Here is a 7,945-nt window from a genome sequence, read left to right as displayed (position 1 = left end):
TATATATTGTTTGATTAATCTAGAGTCTACTCTTTCTGATGTGACCCCGTATGTGGCTGTATATCTTAATTGTGGTCACAATAGTCTATCCATTCCTTTTTCTATTTGTACCTTAGTAGGAGAATCTGTGATTGGTAGAAGGGTCTATATGGGGTGTGTGGTATCTATTAGTGGTAGAGATCTTGTGGACTTGATAGAGTTAGACATGGTCTATTTTGATGTCATTCTGCTAATGGATTGGTTGCATTCGCGTGATTCTACCTTAGATTATTAGAGCCATAGGGTCATGTTCAAATTCCCTGATGAGTCGGCCATAGTATGGGAATGTGGTTCTTTGGTGTTGAGGGGAAGATTCATTTACTATCTTAAAGCCTAAAAGTTTATTTAAAATGGGTATTTGTATCATTTGGTCTGAGTTAATGATTCTAACTCAGAAGAGACTTCTATAGAATATGTTCACATGGTTAATGAGTTTCCTGAGGTGTTTCCCTATGATTTTCTCGATATTTCTCCCAATAGGGAAATTGTTTTTGGGATTGATCTTATTTCGAACACTGGTCCAATTTCCATCGCTCCTTATCGAATGGCTCCAATGGAGCTAAGAGATCTTAAAGAGAAATTTAAGGACCTCTTAGATAAGGTTTGATCCATCCTACTGTGTTTTCTTAGGGTTTTCCTATATTGTTTGTGCACAAGAAAGATGGTTCCCTTCATATGTGCATTGACTATCATCAATTGAACAAAGTGACCATAAAGAATAAGTATCTTCTTCATAGGATAGATGATTTATTTGATCAACTCCAGGGTGCGAAGTTCTTCTCCAAGATATATCTTATATTGGGTTATCATCGACTTAAAATTAAGGATATAAATATCCTTAAAACTACCTTTAGAACCCAATATGATCACTTTGAGTTTTTTGTAATGTCTTTTGGGTAACCAATTCCTCGGGGGAATTCATAGACTTAATGAATAGGGTCTTCCATCTATTCTTGGACATGTTTGTTATTGCCTCCATTAATGACATCTTAGTCTATTCTAAGAGTGAGGCAGATCATGTCGATCACTTCTGTATCTTGCAAACTTTGAAGGATAATTATTTGTATGGCAAGTTCTCCAAGTATGAGTTTTTGTTGAAGGACGTAGATTTTCTTGGTCATGTAATCTCTAGTGAAGGGATCATGGTAGATCCCCAAAAAGTAATAGCATTTAAGAAGTGGCCTAGACATTTGACTCCAATGAATATTCAGAGCTTCTTGGGTCTAGCCAGTTACTATAGAAGATTTGTGCAGAGTTTCTCTACTATAGCTGCCCTATTGACCAAGTTTACCCTAAAAAAGTTCAAGTTCTTATGGTTTGATACGTGTGAGGGTAGTTTTGAGAAGTTGAAAGATAAGTCAACTTTGGCTCTGGTTTTGACTTTGCTCGAGGGTAGTGATGATTTTCTGGTATATTAATAAATTTCTCGCGTCGGTCGCAATTGCATGTTGATGCAACATGGTAATATGGTGGCCTATGCTTCTAGGAAATTGAAATTTCATGAGAAGAACTATCCTACTCATGACCTAGAGTTGTTAGCCTTGGCTTTTACATTAAAGATTTGACGGCATTACCGTTTTGGGGTTTATATTGATATCTTTTCCAATCATAAGAGTATTTTGTATGTGTTTACTCAAAAAGAGTTGAACCTCAGGCAAATGAGGTTCCTTGAGTTGTTGAAACATAATGATATGAGTCTTCATTACCATCCCAGTAAGGTAAATGTAGTCACCGATGCTCTTAGTAGATTGTCCATATAAATTTTGGCCCATGTAGATGTGGATAAATGGGAATCGGTGAACGACATTTACCATTTTGCTAATCTTAGAGTTTGACTTGTGGACTTCGAGAATTATGGTGAATTTGTGCTTTCAATATCTCAGTCTCTCTTGTTGTTGAGATAAAGAAAAAGCAAGCGTTGGACCCTAACTAGATCAAGATCAAGAGTAATATGGGTGATCACAAAATTTTGGACTTTATGATTAATGGTTATTGTATCTTTATATACCATGATAGGCTATGTGTTCCCGACATTGATGGATTGAGGAAAAGGGTCATGGCCAAGGCTCATGTATCCCGTTATTCCACTCATCCCGGTTCAATGAGAAGTATCACGATCTTAAAGATTTCTATTAGTGGAGCAATATTAAATGTGATATGGCTAGCTAAGTGGCCATGTGTATGGTGTGTCAACAAGTGAAAGTTGAGCACATGAGGCTCGGTGGATTATATCAAGAACTTATGTTTCCAGAATGAAAGTGGGAGGCAATTAATATGGATTTTGTTACCATTCTGCCTAAATATAAAAATTAATGTGATTTTATTTGGGTAATTGCTGATAAAATAACCAAGTTTGCTTACTTTTTGCTTGTGAGGACAAATCACTCAGTGGAAGATTATGCTAAGCTGTATCTTGTGGAGATCATGAAGTTTAATGGTGCTCCAGTGTTTATTATCTCAGATTGTGGTCCTCTATTTTAATCCTAATTTTAGAAGTCGTTCCAAAAGGGTTTGAGTACTAGAGTAGGCCTTAGCACCATTCTTCACCCAAAAAAGAATGGGCAAGTGGAAAGGACCATCCAAATATTGGAGGATATATTATGGGCCTGTGTGATTTATTATAGTGGAAGTTTGTAAAACCACTTACCTTTGATTGAGCTTGGCTATAATAATAGTTAACACTCTAGTATTGGTATGGTGCCTTTTAAGGCATTGTATGGTAGGAGATATCGATCTCCTATTGGGTGATACAAAGTTGGAAAGGGTAAGTTTCTTGTCCTTGATTTAATTTACCAAGCCTTAGAGAAGGTGAAGGTGATTTGTGATAGGTTGAAAATCAGTCAAAGTCGCCCAAAGTCCTATACAGATGTAAGGTGTAAGGAAGTAGAGTTTAGTGTTATAAATTGGGTATTCTTGAAAGTGTCTCCCATGAAGGGAGTGATGCAATTTGGTAAAAAGGAAAGTTTAGTCCTTGAAATGTTATCCCCTACTTGATTGTGAAGATGTTTGGAAATGTTTCCCATGAGTTGGAGTTGCCTTCAAGTATGAACTCTATTCATTCAGTTTTCCATGTCTCTATGTTGCAGAAATGTATGGATGATCCATCATTTCTTATTACCTTGAGGGATGTTGAAATCTCATACCTTTTTTCCTATGAGGAGATCCCAGTGAGGATCTTTGATTGACAAATTCGCTGGTTGCAATCGAAGAAGGTTACTTTGATGAAGGTTCTATGGAGGAACCAAAAGTCTGAGGAAGCTATGTGGGAAGCTGAAGAGGACATGAAGTACAAGTATCCACATTTATTTCCTATTTCAATGACTTAAGATAGATGTGTATGTTTATCTCCTTGCATTGATTTATGTCTTTGATAGACAATGGGTTAAAGTCCCTAATATTTTGAGTTGATTTGTGCCTTGATAGGCTATGGTTTCAAGTCCCAGTGCTTTGAAATTATGTGTGTCTTGTTGTTATGGGTTTAAGTCCCTAGTATCTTGAGTTGATTCTTGTCTTGAGTAAAGAGATAGGTTCGAGTCCTTAATCATTTAATTAAGCTAGTATCCTCTATAAGTAGATGGGTTGAAGTCCCTAAGTTGTCAAATAAGTAAGCGTTGATGAGTAAGATTTTAAGTCACTAAGCTTTTCAATAAATAGGTGTCTTGATATATAATAAGTTTTAGTCCCCAAGACAATGAAGTGAATGATTGATTGTTAATGAGCATGATGTGTGTTATATCCTTGTTGTATGCTTGTTCTAACTTATTTGAAGGTTGTTTTGATGTGTGAGGATATTTTAGCTTGTTTTAATTGCTTGCCTTACCCATCATTCTTGCATAAATGATCCAAGTGGGGGAGAATTGAAACACCTAGACTTTGAAACATTGAAAAATTTCTCCATTCGATGTCACTAGGGTGGGTACGACTAAGGGCTTGAGTCGTACCCCTTTGGTATGACTCATATCCTCTCTCCCCTTCCTTCTCATACCTTGAGTAGACTAGAAGGATAGTATACCATCGACTATATGAGTGATCCCCTCCTCAATCGTACCCTAAGTATACGAGTCATACCTAACATGAACGTATAGAGGAAAGTCCAAGCTTGAGTGGACTATTTTAAGTATGGATGGTATATATGAGTTAGGGGTTAAGTCGTACCCTTTGGATATGACTCAAGGGTTGTGATAATACACTTAATAGTATAGGTGACTTAGGAGATGCCTAGGGAATGATTTAGGGTACCACTAGTATCTTAGGGTACGGTTTGTAAGGTAAGTTATACCCCTGCATGGGGTAATTTTACATCTTTTAACTAAGGGCCTTGTAGTCATGTCCCATGCTTTAAACCTTAAGTACCTTTCCTATATTAGTGTATATGTCCTCCTTAAACATATTTTGAATGGATCAAACATCCAAAACACTCTCTCAAACTCATTCTTGGAGAATCAGAGGCTAGGGTTTCAAAGGTGATCGATCTTCAAGAGGCAAAGTAAATTCAAGACTCTTGGTGAATCAAGTTTTTTAAGGAATGTAAATCTTCCCCTTGATAAACAACTCTAAACCCATGTATTTTGCACATGGATTAGTAAGTGTACATGGTGATTTTGAAAACAAATGAAAGGGTTTTATTGCCTAATGATGAATAATGTTGTTTCTTTCTTAGAATCATGTTTATATATGTTATTGATGATGATTTACAAATGTGGGTTCTTGTTACATGTGGTTTAGCATGCGGGTCTTGAGTAACCCTAATCTTGATGATTTTACCATAAAAATAACTCTGCTAAATGTATGCACATAAGGTGTAAAAATAGCTTTGCTAAATATATGCATATAAGGTGTTTATGAAAATAACTAAGTGAATTTTCGAGTCTTATGTTGATGATGTTTGGAACAAGGAAATGGCCCAAGTATGAATGATTAATAAATAATGTTGTTAAATTATTGTGAGCCATGTATGGTGAAATTGATAACCTTATTGGGTGATGGTTAATGTAGGGTTAATATCCCACAAGATGAAGATGAACTTGAATTATGTGTTGAACTAATGTGTGATATAAATATGGTATAAGATTGCTAATGAAATATTAATAGTTTGTGAGGGTCTTGATAACGATAAAATGGATTGTAAGATGAATTGAATTAAGGCATTGGCCTATTTAAATGGTTGAGAAACGAAGGCTCTTATGACGAGCATGTGGTTATGTATTGTGTTAAGTCATCTAAATGGGTTAAATTCCTTTGCCTAATAAAAGGTCTTGAGGTTAAAGTCCCCTACCTTCGGAAATCCCTTATGATTAAAGTCCCTTGCACAATGAGATCTCTTACGGTTGAAGTGCCTCACCTAATTAATTGATTAGGGTTAGAGTCCCTTATCTAATAAGCCATGAGGTTAGAGTCCCTTACCTAATTTGTGGGCATGTCCTTATAGTCCCTTGATTAATGTATGGGCACATGGTTAGATTCCCTTGACTAATATGTGGCATATGGTTAGAGTCCCCTGACTAAATGAATGTGAGTGTCTGATTGGAGTCCTTTGTTTGAATGGGTGTGTATGCAGTTAGATTCCCATACCTAATGAGTGTATACATGTTTAAACTCCTTTGTAAAAGTGATATATGAATGTGATTGAAGTCCTATCCCTATTAAAAATTGTTGAACTTAAGTGTGAAAGGTCGGGATCCTCCACTTCATGTCTCATGATTAAGTTCTTTGAGAATGTTGTTATGACTTGTTTACTTGTTATCATATTATATAACTATATGTAACGATAAGGTCATGAATATGGTTGAATATGATACATTGAATTATTGTTGATCGATGATATGATTTTATCCTTGAGTTTCGAGATAGCATTCCAACCACTAATCTTCTTCGGACACTATGACCCCATGTGAGGTAAGTGTCAGAGCATCATCTTCTCTTCCTACATAATGATTATATGATCGAAGTGGTTCGCGCATTGACTTTGGAGTGGTGAGCTTCCTTACTTTGGAAGACATTCATTCTTGGTCTCCTATTTTTAGACTTAGTTTTATTTTGACTTGATTTGGCTATTATCAGGGGCTTGTCCCGACATATACTTTTCTAAACATTAGTTTGTATAAAGGCATTGCGGATAACTATGGACTTTGGAATTTTGGTAAGTATGATGAACCTAATAAAGTATTTAGACATTTTTAAGTTATGACTTACAGTATTTTTCCACTATCTTATATGGTCAGGATTTATTTGACCCCCCTTGTGGTTTATATTGATAATTAAGTTGGGTTATTGGGGCAACCTCCGATTCATATTGGCTTGAGGTGCCCATAAGAAGCGCTAATTTTAAGGCGTGTCCAGATTCTTATTTATCTAATAAATAGTGGCTAATAGGTATTGTTAATAAGTGTCTAATGATGGTAATAGCATGAAATATGGTTACATAGTCAATGTTGGTAACTAATAAAAGTTTGATAAAATATTTGATTAATGTTTAATGTGGAATACGATGGAATACTGATGAGATGTGGACATGTTATTTGTTAAATGCTTTACTATTATCAGTCTTGGTGTACTCTCCCGAAGTATGGGTTGCGGTGATGAGATTCTTACTTTATTCAGAAGTTGGCGATGGGAGCCAACTTGTTACTTATGATTGTTTGTGTATTTGGCTTATGATGTATTTTGGTTCTAAATTATTATTTTTTTTTGCACGACGATATTGGTATGTTTTTATAATATATGTTATGTTTTATTTTGGTTAAGTTACATATTATATACAATGATTATGGAGATGATTCAAGTTCAATTCTGTACCTTGACGTACTTAGGATTATCTTGAATTATATCATCTTTATATCATGAATTATCTCACTCAGCCGATAATGCCAAATGAGTACTTATTATTTTGGTACTATCACTACATTTTTGTACCTTTTTGGTGCAAATTTGAGTACTAGTTTCTATCGTTGATTTGAGTTTCTGTGGGGTTGATCTTTTTGAGGTAGGGTACGTTCATAGAGTTTGAGTCGCCTATTTTTCCTCTATATTTATATTTAGTCGTTAGTATTTAAGATAGATGTATTTACTATATTTTAAGTCTCTTGTGTTGTATTATCGACATTAGGTGATTTTGTACTGGCTCTACTAGGTCATAGGATTGGTATCTTATGATGAGTGTTTATCTAGTTTAGAACACTTTGTTTATATTTTAACTTGCGTTCATTGAATTTTTACTAAGGTGGCATATATTAAAAAATTAACCTGTTGTGTTAGCTCCAAGTATGGTATTGTCTTACATACTAGTGGGATTTAGTATGTACTATCAAAATTTATAATTCAAGCTGTTAAATATTGGTATCAGAGCTTAGGTTTAATCGATAATGTTAGTACAAGAGCAAGTGTATTGTAGTGTCTTATGGATTAGAACAATGACGTATATTTCCTATCTTTGGGAGGCTATTGGACATTCTTAGGTGTTCATCACTTTTTTTACTCACATCATGCTAAGACACTGAGTTAGTTTGTAGAATATTCCCTTAACTTTACTCTTTCATAGATTGCTAGAACACATGCTAACTCTGAATAAGATGAGAGTCCCGAGACCAAGCCTAGGGATCCTACTCTTATTCGTGAAAGACCTAGTGGTCAAGGGCAGCCTCAAGATTTATACCAGATAGGGACCTGGATAGGCCGCCTTTCAAAGACTTTATTCCTAAACCAGAACTCAAAGTTCTTCCACCATAGACAATGATGGTCCTAGGACCGAACTAGGTTCCACTAGGCTTTGTTCCCTATTTATTGCTCAGAGATGCCTTGATTCAGCTTTTAGGTATTATTGGTGGGGTACTATCTGATGGTGCACAATCTACTAATCAGAGCGCCACAGAGGCATAACATGTAGCTACAACTCCCATAATTGAGGTTC

The sequence above is a fragment of the Capsicum annuum genome, chromosome 10 (genome assembly GCF_002878395.1).
Source record: "Capsicum annuum cultivar UCD-10X-F1 chromosome 10, UCD10Xv1.1, whole genome shotgun sequence".
Lineage (NCBI taxonomy): Eukaryota > Viridiplantae > Streptophyta > Magnoliopsida > Solanales > Solanaceae > Capsicum > Capsicum annuum.
Note: the sequence above shows the minus strand (reverse complement) of the source record.